Raw genomic sequence first — 12317 nt, forward strand, 5'->3', positions numbered from 1 at the left:
CCTTAGGCAATGGTGCTACTAATGCAACAATCTCCTCATCCATTACTACATCCCAATGAACATGACCAAGAGAATTCTCAAAATAAGTGAGCTCAATATCCTCAACCACCTTTACTATATAATCATAATGATGATTTGTATAACCTTCAAAACCAAATCTTTTAATAAGATATCGTACCCTATTAGACTTGTGTACCACTAGATCACTCAGTAGAGCCCTTACATTACCATGTGCTCTCTATACACCCAGTGTCTTGACTAAAGAAATACCAAGCTTATTATCCAAACTCTCTAAACCATTGGAATCTCCATCAAATCCCAAATAACTATTAGACATCAGTACCATCTGACACTTTTTTCTTCTCTTTGTCTTTACCTACAACACTTGTAGATGAACATAAAGATGTGGGGCTATTTCTTAGTCTCCCAAACCAAGGGCTAACTATAGATGTAGTACCATATGATGTTTCCGGTCCACTAAGGCTCCAGGATTCTTGATTTTCTTTTTACACATAACTATCATCATCATCCAATGCATCACCACTAGATGTATACCAACTACTCATCTCATAAAAAATAATATCCCTACTCACCGTGAACTCACTGTGTGTGACAGGGTTATAATAACAATACTCTTTCTACTCTAAAGAGTATCCAATAAAAATACATCTTTTAGCCTTTGGATCAAGCTTCTTTCGTAGCTTATCTAGCATATGAATATATGCAATGCAAACAAACACATTTAAGTGTGACACATCAAGCTTCTTGCCTATAAAGCATTCTTTAGGGGGGTCATTCCATGAACTATAGCTATGGAAGGTCTATTCATAATATAGATAGTAGTATGAATAGCTTCAAACCAAAAATATTTTGTCATATTCTTTTCATCAATGAATGCACATAAAACTTCTGCAATATACCTATTTTTTCTTTGTACAACCCTATTTTGTTTTGGATTATACTTGCAAGTAAATTGTCTCTTTATTCCATGAGACCTCAAGAAGTCACTGAACTCATTAGAGAGGTACTATCCCTCTCCATCTAATCTCAAGAACTTAACTTTCAATCTTGTTTTTATTTCAGTAGTAGCCTTGAAAGTTTTGAAATGCTCAAATACATCACTCTTTTCCTTCATGAAATATACCCACAACTTTCTTGAACAATCATTATCAATAAATGTAGCAAAGTATTTACTGCTACCAAGAGATATGTTCTCTATAGGTTCCCCAAACACCTATATGCATAACATCAAGTATATTTTTGATCACATCTTTATTATGCAAAAATGTTTTTCTTGTGCCTACAAAAAGGGTTGTCTTGCCTTTGCACATTTGCATGCTCAATATGTTTGTGCTATATTCCAATGTCTATAAGCACTCCTTTTCCTTTAGTATACAGAGCAGCATTCATAGCAATAATTTCAATATCTAAAGTAAACATATGGCCAACTCTACTTCCTTTTAAAACCAATCTATACTTATCATTAAAATATTTCACAAAGCATCCTTTTGCATTAAATCAAACCTACAATCCTTCCTCCACCATCTCACTAACAAACACTAAATTCTTTGTGATGGATGAAACATATAATAAATTTGATAGCTGACCATCATGCAAGGATAAGGAAACTTTTCCAATGTGTGAAATTGGGTTGTATGAATCATCATCTGTTTGGACATAACCTAGATTTTGTAAATCCTATATCTCTCCACCATTCAGCATGACTTGTAAGATGATTAGATGCACCTGAATCACCATACCATACATCATTATGTGTCCCCTTTCTTGTAACAACATTGATCATATGTTGTATAATAAACAAACTCTCATTTTTATCTTCATTCTATTGTGAAGAAGATGCATAGTTTCCTTGCTGCAATTTACCACTTTGGATATCATCCTTCTTAGCATAACAATAGACTATAATATTACTTGTTTTGCCACAATAATGATAAAAAATATCAAAATTACCATAATCTTTGCTCTAATATTCACCTCTTCCTCTTAAGCTCCCCTTATAAAGTTCAATGGCCTCTTGAAATGTGCATTTCACTAAACTCTTGATTTAACCTATTTTACTAGTTATCACCAGCACGTCCCATATTGCAACGTCTTAAAGATAATCTGCCATCTTTCCTTCCTAGAGTTGAGAAAAATGCTTAAACCTCTTTACCACTTCTTTCAAATGATTCACCCTAGATATTGATCTCTTCGGCAATCATAAGAGAGACTAACTCATCAAAAATTGAAAATGGCTTCTGTACATATATAAAAGTGACAAATGATTTCCATGCCTTCTCATTATTGAGGTCTCCCAAAGTAGATGAAATTAAATAATCATAATCAAACATTACATTAATAGCTACTAAAGCATCTCCAATGCTTCTCAATTTCAAAACATACTCATTTACAAACATCTTTACTTTCTTTAAAGTATTCAACTCTTACTTCTTTCATGTCTTTGTATTTATTAAAAACATATTCTCAAATATTATCCAAGATATTTCAAGCATGGCCTTGCTCACTGGTTCTCTTTGTTCAACATGCGCTTGTACCAAATTCTTCAACAGGTCCTTGCCCTCATTACTAGGCTTGCCTGCTATGTCAGAATGTTTCCTATCTTTCCCTTGAGGTTTGATAAGGTCACCCTTACTAAAGGTCGTGATTATCCTCACACTCGGTAGTGTCAAGTATATCCTCTGTGCTGCATAGTCGGCCTCACACTTCGCCGCCCTTTTGAAAGGTTGTCCGAGGAGGGTTTCCTTTCCACAATTAGCACTATTTGGAGGAACATGGAATAGGATAGGCAAGCTTTCTGTTTCAATGGTTACAAGGATTTTTCCTTGGCCATGTGGGTTATTACAGTAGGTTTATTGCTCACTTTGCAACAAAGGCAGCCCCCTTGCATAAGCTCCTGAGGAAAGATGCAGAGTTTATGTGGACCACTGATTGTGATGAGTCATTCAACACCCTAAAACAGTGCTTGATTGAAGCACCCATCCTACAGTGTCTTGATTGGACGAAGGAGTTCTATGTGCACAGTGATGTATTGGTCAAAAGCTTAGGCATAATCTTATGCCAAAAGGGCTCCTCAAAGTTAGATCAAATCATTTATTATGCAAGACAAAAGGTCACTGATCAAGAATGAAACTATATAGTAACGGAGCTTGAGTGCTTGGCAATGGTGTTTGCCTTAGAGAACTTTCGACACTACCTATTGTTGATGCACTTTAAATTCTATATGTGGACCATGAGGCCCTGTCCTTCTTGATGAAAAAAGTGGATGTGAAGGGAAGAATTATGAGATGGCTCCTTCTGTTTCAAGAGTTTGATTTTGAGGTGGTTACCAACAAACCAAGTTGCTCCCATGTCTTGGTTGATCATCTGTTGCAAATCCCTTAGAGCAACAAAGAAGAGCAAGAGGATCTGGACCTCCCTCATGCTTCCCTCTTTCTAGTCAAAATTGTTACCTTAGGGTATACAAACATAGCCAACCTCTTGGCAACACAATATCCCCCTAGTATTTCCAGCCGAGAGAAGAAGAAGAAGCTTCTGTTGGAATCAGCCCCCCTACACCTTGTTAAGGTGCTCTATACAAGAAAGGCAAAGATGAAGTATTCCGTAGATGTATTGCAGGAGATGATATTGGGATAGTGTTGAAAGCATGCCATGATGAACCCTATGGTGGAGGATACTTTGCAAGAGAAGTGACAACTAGGAAGGCCTTGCTCATAGGCTATTGGTGGTCGACCCTCCACAAGGATACCTATGACTATTGTAAATGTTGTGATGCTTGTTAGAGAATGAGAAAGCCTACCAAATCCAATGCCATGCCACTGCAACCCATCCTTCCCCTAGATCCGTTCAAGAAGTGGAGAATGGACTTCATGGGCCCCATTGATCTGCCAATAAGAAGGAAGCAGAACATATATATCTTGGTCTATACACGTATTATGTGACAAAGTGGTGTGAAGCCAAATCTCTGAAGTGAGATGATGGCAATAGCATAGCCTTGTTCTTGTATGAGAACATTATAACCATTTTTGGCAATCCCTTAGATCTCATAAGTGACAAATGTATTCACTTTCTCAATAAGATATATGGAAGAATTGATAGAGTTGTACAAGATTCACCATCGTGTGTGTGTGTGTTTCAATATCATTATCCCTTGAAAAGTTGAAGTGTGTAGATTTATTGAAAACTTAATAAATTATATTACACTAGAAAACTAATTCAGATAAATACATTGAGATTTAAAACACACAATTGGAAAACCTTAAAACAAAAATATATATTAAAAATTTATAAAAATAAATAATACATAGATTAATTTGCAACTTAAACCTTGAGAATATATATGAATTACACTTTGAGAGTTTATATATATCAAATTACTTAAAATGTACAAAATATGGAGAGACAACTAATTTTGTCAAAAAGGAGTTCATAAGAGTAGTCTTTTTGAGCTTGAGTGGGTGAAGGGTACAATGTTACTTGCATTTATACAAAAGAAAAATGTGAGAACCTTGCCATTTAGTGCATATTGTAGGTTGTCTAATGAGACAATAAATATATTGAGTTATTTTACTAATATTGAGTGTGAATAACGTCCTTACTCATTTCGTGCAATAACCTCCTGCAACTATTTCCATCATGATTCTATGAATGATAATCTTGATTAATCTATCTACAAATCATAGGTAGCAGTTAACCATTTGTGTCTATATTAATATGCTCTCTAGATGAAATTGACATCTTATGTAAGTGTAAATACAAAAGCTAACATTTTATGTACTTAATTTTGGAAAAAAATTATTATTTTATGTGGCGATATGAAAATAACAACCTATTTCTGAGTTGTGAACAACCTGGTTTGGCATGACGTCATTGGGAATTTTATCTTTGCTTGCACTTGCATTCACCACACCCGATGTTCCATTGGTAGTGGTGATTTTGGCAACCTCAAGCATTCATGTATCTCTTGCAATACCCATTCTTTGATCGGTTGTAGTGGATTTCATGGTCTTTCTGCCTCATTGTGTTGGAGCCATTATTTACGAAGCATGTTTGAGAGATAGAGAAGATGGAATGAATTCAGGATGGGAGAGTGTGAGAGCAGCTTACCGAGTTAAAGACCGAGACACAGGAAAGTTGAGTTAATTTTTTTCCTCTCTAATCACCTCTCTAATTCCCTCTCTCATAGCCTCTCAAGATCTTCTTCCCTCTCTCTCTCTTTCTAATTCTCCTCCTCTCTAGCTCCCTCTCGTAGCCTCTTAGGGGGGGGGGTATCCTTCTACCTGCCTCGCTTTTCCTCCCTCCTACTCTATACTCCTGCGAAAGGCCTCTCCCCTCTCTTGCTCGAACCTCTCTCAATTGCTCCCCATGCCTCTTATTTATAGCTAAATTAGAGAAGAAGGGTTGTGGCTAAGAAGAAGAGCTTTTTATGGAGGGAATATTGGCAAAATCAGTAATTTGAAGTTTCCAACATGCAATTTGATGCTCAAATCCCAAATCTGATGGTTCTGTTGGCTTGGAAAGGGGGGTAAAACCCCAGGACACCTAATCAGAAATCTTTCAAATCACTCCTTCTTCTTCTCCCCGTTCGGAGTGTTGTTTGTTGCTTGAAAACTGCAATTAGGACGTGTGAGATTTCACCAATCCTTCTTTTTTGCATTAAATCTACAAAACTGGCTAAAAAAACCAATTGATTTTTTTTACATGACACCGTATTCTAGAAGTTTCCATAGCTTTTTAGGGTATTTACAATAAATAATATCCAAATTATCAAAAAGATGCTAGTTTTTTCCAAAAATCTAGTATTTTTGGACCATCCATACTATAGACACTGACACTAATGATTAATATGGCTCATAACTCTCGTTCACGTGGTAACTTCCATGTGACAGGTGGCTATAGTCCCTATCAATCTGGAAAACTTGTCGGTTACGATCCTAAAGTTTTTTTATTTGCTCAAGATGTTCTCTATTTAATAATTTTAGAGTTCTTCAAGTCCTTAAACTCTCTATGTATGTTGATGGGGTATTCGAATATGTCCGGAATATTTTAAATTAAAGTCGAGATATCACACCTTACAGGGATTAAATGGGGATCAAATGGACTCTGATCGATGAAAGGAGACTTGCATTGGGTTCCTCTCTATGGATTCAAGTGGAAAATGGATCTTATGATAGTAGTAATCAAAATTTCACTAATATTCCTATCACTTTATATTCATTATGTACCGGTTCAGTGAGTCTTATTGCCTTGGAGATGAGCCCCATTGATGTGATACTTGGTTGTAATTGGCTGAAGAGTATCAATAGATATGGCATGGACAACAAGTTATTCTTCAAGGGATTGAGAAGAAGGAGTTGGAGATGATTAGCCCCAAGAAGGTTAAAAGGGAAATCAATGCTAAGGCATGTATGTTCACTCTTCTCTTATGTGAGATTGATGAGGATCATGCCTCTACAAATCAACCCTCTACACATCCCAAGGACATGGATCCTTACCTTTGCAAATTGTTGGAATATTATGATGATCTTCCTCCCAATCATGAAGTGGATCATCCCATTGACTTGCTTCCAAATACTAAGCCTATCAATAAGCCTCCATATTGTCTCTCAAAGGTGAAAAGAAAAGAAGTTAAGCACCAAGTAAAGGAATTACTTGAGATGGGTGTTGAGATGGCAAGCTCAATATGTGCAGATATTGATGATAGACTGCTTGGCTAGATGGGTCCACAGATCTACACTTAGCACATCAATGGTCATTATGATACTCACACGGGCACTTGTAACGTACCTGCCCTTGATTATGTGATGGATAATGTTTTAGTAGCTGCCCAGAGTTTACCTTCCAACCGTTGCCATCCATACTCTTAGCAAAATGATCAGATTTTGTCCATAGCTAGTTAACCCTAGGTCTACCCCGTAGGGGAAGCATCCTATCGTTACCTACGAAGGACCAACTTGAAGGTTCCGAATTGACCTAACAGTCACCTATCAACAACTAGCTCACATCCAAAGGTGTCCTTCGAGAGGCTTCTTGTCCGAAAGGAGCCACTGCCATTACCCTTGGTTCATAGAGTACAAACACTTTTTTCTAGTAGCAAACTAAGGATTTATGAAATCCCTCACAGTGCTCTGGCATAACCGATGTACCTTTCCCCTGAGATAATTTAGAGTTCGAGTTCTGAGACCAAACCCTAGGTAAGTTAGTGAACCGGCCCTTTCTAGAGTTTTTTTCTAGCTTTTTTTTTGGGGAAACCTCTCGGCTTACCAAGACCACCCTGCCATAGGAATGGATTCATCGGGAATCCATCCACCCACTTCCCTCTATTGAAGTTCTTAGTTATCTAATTACCTACCACATTACGTGAAATATCTAAAAATAACATCATTAATTAAAAATAATCCTTTTATGCACAGTTGTTTGTTTGAGTAATTTACTCATGGACATACAATCAAAATAAAACAAATTCATTGATTATGTTCCATAATGTGTGTTCTCGTGCCCATATAGGAGAAAATTTACAATTTCACGTGCTGCCTCATTCGGCGCATCTGCATGTCACCAAGATCAAATCCACCTATAGCTAGAATTTTTAGGTGTTTCAAGTAGAACTTGGGCCATACAAGGGACCAAGTAGTTCCTATGTGTGTAAAGGATTTACTAGCCAAAGCCCCCCTAGCACCCTATCCACCTACTACTTAATATGATCCCTGTTGGGAGATATCTCACCATTGAAGCCAATCCATGCTTTTGTGGTAGTAAAATCATCCCCTCTTGGTATGGGGATTCAGCACCTATCCTTGGGGGAGATATAGGGCTCCTCAATTTTTATCTCTTCCAATACTTAATTCAATCAGGATCTAATTCAGAAAATCACAAACAAGATTGATGTCTTCAAGCAGTTATGACTTCAATCAATCATGCAACTTTCAAGTGATGATTAATGTAGTAGCAATTGACACTTGAATATCACATAATAAACTCTTTCGTTTGTAATTTAACTAAGGGTATCTAGATTCTAGCTTCCCAATTTAAGGTTTATTCTTGTAGCCAAGTGTCTTGGTCTTAAGTCAATTTCTTTGACTTAGAGTTATTTTTTATTATTTTTTAAATCTTCTATCAAAGCTTCTAGATTAAAACTATATCCTTGGTTAGTTTCTTTAAGGTTTTGTTCTTAGTAAATTCGTCTTCAATTCACTAGTCTTCTTTTCTATGGGGTTAACATTAAAATTCCTCATGATTTCTCTTGAGTTCTAGGTTTTCATAGCTCCCCTAACAGTTTCTAGCCTATAAGATGTTATAATAATTTACCAAGTGAATACTCTAAGATTGCAATATTTCTGAAGAAGCTTATCTTATTTCTATTGAATTCGGATAGAAATTTTTAGAAAAACCAGTGGTATCGCCATTGGTAAAGGGTTATTATCTACACCCGTGACTCCCATGCTCGCAACTCCAATTTTTTCTTCCACATTAGTAGGGTCATTTGCGATTTTTGCTTTTGAATTATTTTTCTTTGAGGCCATGATGGAAATATTGTTCGTAGAAGAAGAAGAACATGATAGTAATACCGATTGGCAAGGGTGTAAGACTCTCAATGATGATGATGGTTATTGCAGGATTCAATGATGTAGGTCTCACGGATGGTTCTTCTTGCCTCATGGAGAGCGATACTTCTCTCTCTCTAGTAGATAGAATAGGGATAAGAGTTGAGGTATGACTTCTAACCGAATTAATAGAATAGGATAAAGTTCTTTAGTGTCTTCTCTTCTTGGATTAGAGTAGAAGAGGATGAGAGACCTGTGTATCCCCTTCCTTGGATTGAATGGAATGATGTCTCTTCATCTCGCGGAATAGAGTCTCCTCTTTCTCGATCAGCATCTCATCCTCGTCAAGATTGCTCTTATTCCCCTTCTTGGTTATCCCCAAGCCCTCAATTCATAGTTTTGCAGGAGGGAAGTAAAAGAGAGGACACTTGCTTTTTAGTGTTTTTCGATGATATCATTGATGACAAAGAGAGAATGATTTCTTTTAGCTCTTTTGATGACATCATTAATGACATCAGAGAGGGAGCTCCATTTTTGTAGCATGAAGATAAAAATTTACGAATCTATGGGTGAGCACCACGTGACGCGTCATCGGGCGGCCATCACTCCAAGGCTTACGACCTAAGGTGGTAACCAAGGCATAGACCTTGGTATCTTGGCCTTGGTATACTTGGCAATGGGCTACGAAGGTTTCATTGGCACTATTGGCTGTGCACGAGAAGCTTCCACTAGCTTGTAGGAAAATCTTATCAGGAGGTCACCCATCTTGGCAGTGTCATCACCCAAGTACATTTAACTACCAAGTGACTATCCACTAGGCTAGTTCTTTTTGTTGTTATATACTACAAACATAGTTTTAATAAGCTAGTCTTGGGAGGGTCTCCCAAGTCTTTCTTCCATGATTTGGCATATAATATCTCATTAATATAATAATTATCTTCATAATGAGAGTCAATTTCATAATTAGAGCTATTTTTTTAAAATGTGCAACATAAATCAATTTTGGAATGTATATACATATTAAAATAAGCTAAGTAATGGGGACATTATAGTACTGACTTATCATTTATTATACTTAGTTTGTTACACCTACCTCTACAATTGGCAAAGATATAGCACCAGTCGATTAGTGTAGTTTGTTATGCACTATTTGACCTAGTAGACCACTTTCCTTTATGTTATATCTTATCTATACTTGGTGTACATTGTATAGTGTGTAAAATAATAATAAGAAAACAACAAGAAAACATTTTGCCCTCCATCTCTCTTCTTGTGTTCTTGAGTGAGCTTCCTCTTGTGTGTACGGTGTGTGTTTGGTGCAGTAGCTCAAGCAAGTTCTCCCACCACGTGATTCTTGACATGATATTAGAGCAAGACCATTGAGAGAGGCTGGTTTTGAAAACTAAAGTGAAGGAGAAGAAGCAAGGTTTGAGCAAGCAAGCAATGGATAAGAAGCTCTCCCGTTCTTCCACTCTTTCTCTTGGATAGTGCTTATGGAGGCACTAGAAGCAGGATAGAGTGAAAATCTTAGATTTTTGTGAGATTTGGTGTATGAGCCATTTTTTTGGGCATCTGTGGCCGTTTCAAGTCCCATTTTAGAGCTCCAAGGTTGCGATGGACAATAGTTTCAAGGTATACTATGATTTAAGTTGTGTCGACTGAAAGTGGGTGTATAGGTTGCAAATTTCGAATCTGTAATTTTTGAGGTGTTTTCTAGGAAGCAAACATAAGTTTTATCTATAAAAAGGTTGCAAGTTATTACATGTATTGTTGAGCAATCAATGAAAAAGATTACTTAGTGTATTGTTGTACACTTGTTGAAAGGTTGCAAAAGACTTGCTTGCTATTTTATATCATTTTGTGATAATGGTAGAAAACAGTGGAAATCCCATTATTGAGAAGCTCAACAAGAACAACTACTCTTCATGGAAGTTCCATGTAATGAACTTTCTCATTGGAAAGGGCCTTTATGAGTGATGTATTTGCTATCTGCAATCATTAATAATACTATGCTAGGACATATCAGGAATGCAAAAACTTCACATGTAGCTTGGATAAATTTTGAGAATATATTTTTAGTAAATACAAAGGCACAAAAGATTCAACTCAAGCAAGAGTTGAATACCTTGAAGAAAGGAAAAATGTCTGTCAATGAGTATGTTTTGAAGGTGAGAAGCATTGCAGATGCTTTAACAGCAATTGATGCAATGCCTAATGATGATGATTTTGTTTCATCCACTTTGAGTGGCCTTAACAATGAGAATATTTGGATATCATTTTTCACTTCTATATATGTACAGAAGCCATTTCCAGATTTTGATGAGCTTGTATCTCTCATGATTATTGAAGAGATCAATATGCAGTGTGACTCATCTAAAAGAAATGGTGAAGAGGTCCAAGCATTTTACTCAAGTTCAAGAAGGGACGTGGTAGATCCTCTTCGAGAGACCGTGGTATGGGATGTGCTAGTGATAAACAACAAAATAGGTTAAATTAGCAATTTGGTGAAATACAGGTTTCAAGAGGCCAATAAAACTTTAGAGGCAGGGAAAGCTCTAGAGAAAGAAGTGGATGGAAAAACAAAGGTTCTGAAAATTCTACTATTATTTGTCCTTATTGTGAAAAAATAGGTCATATTGCAACCCATTGTTATGCTAAGAAGGATGACATTCATAGTGGTAAATTGCAACAAGGAAACTATGCATTGACTTTACGACATAATGAATACAAAAATGAGTGTATATTTGTTATGCAACATATGATGAATGCAGTTATAGGAAAGGGGGCATAGGATGATGTATGGTATGTCAATTCAAGTGCATCTAATCATATGACTAGTCATGTTGAATGGTTTGGAGAGTTGCATGACTTACAAAATCCAGGTTATGTATAGATGGGTGATGATTCATGCCATCCAAATTCACACATTGGAAAGGTTCCCTTATTCTTGCATAATGGCCAGAGACAAAGAGTCCGTGATAGATGTATTGTAGGTGCCATCGATCACAAAGAATCTAGTGTCTGTTGGCCAAATGGTAGAGCAAGGGTTGTAGGTTCAATTCAATGCAAAAGGTTGTTTTATAGAAGACTTTAATGATAAGTGCAAGTTGTTCACAAAAAGAAGTAGAGTTGACCGCACGTTCACTTTAGATGTTGGAATTCCTGCAATGGATGCTACTATGTATGCTAAAGGAAAAGGAGTGGTTGTAAACATTGAAATATGACATAAATGTATTGCACATGTAAATGTACAAAGGAAGAAATTAATGTAGTCCAAAGGATTGGTTACAAGGTTTCCTTCTTTCAGAGTTGCAAAATTTCATAAAGTGTGTGAAGCCTTTTTGCATGACAAAGAAGTGAGAAGAAATATACTTGATGTAGTGCATAAAGATGTTTAGGGGCCTACACAAAATGTATCTCTTGGTGGCAGTAAATACTTTGTCAGATTTATTGATGAGTGTTAAAGGAAGCTATGGGTATATTTCATGAAGGAAAAGAGTGATGTAATTGAGCACTTCAAATCTTTCAAGGCAGATGTTGAAACCGAAACATACTTGAAAGTTAAGTGCTTGAGATCAGATGGAGGGGGAGAGTACTTCTCTAATGAGTTTAGTGGCTTCTTGAGGTCTCATGGGATAAAGAGACAATTTACTTGTAGGTAAATCCCACAACAAAATGGAGTTGCAAAAAGAAAAAATAGGCATATTGCAGAAGTTGCATGAGCATTGATGGTTGAAAAGAATATGCCAAAACATT

This window comes from Lygodium microphyllum, chromosome 30, assembly GCF_053477565.2.
Source record: "Lygodium microphyllum isolate KBCC chromosome 30, Lygodium_microphyllum_v1.1.10, whole genome shotgun sequence".
In the NCBI taxonomy this organism is placed as follows: Eukaryota; Viridiplantae; Streptophyta; class Polypodiopsida; order Schizaeales; family Lygodiaceae; genus Lygodium; species Lygodium microphyllum.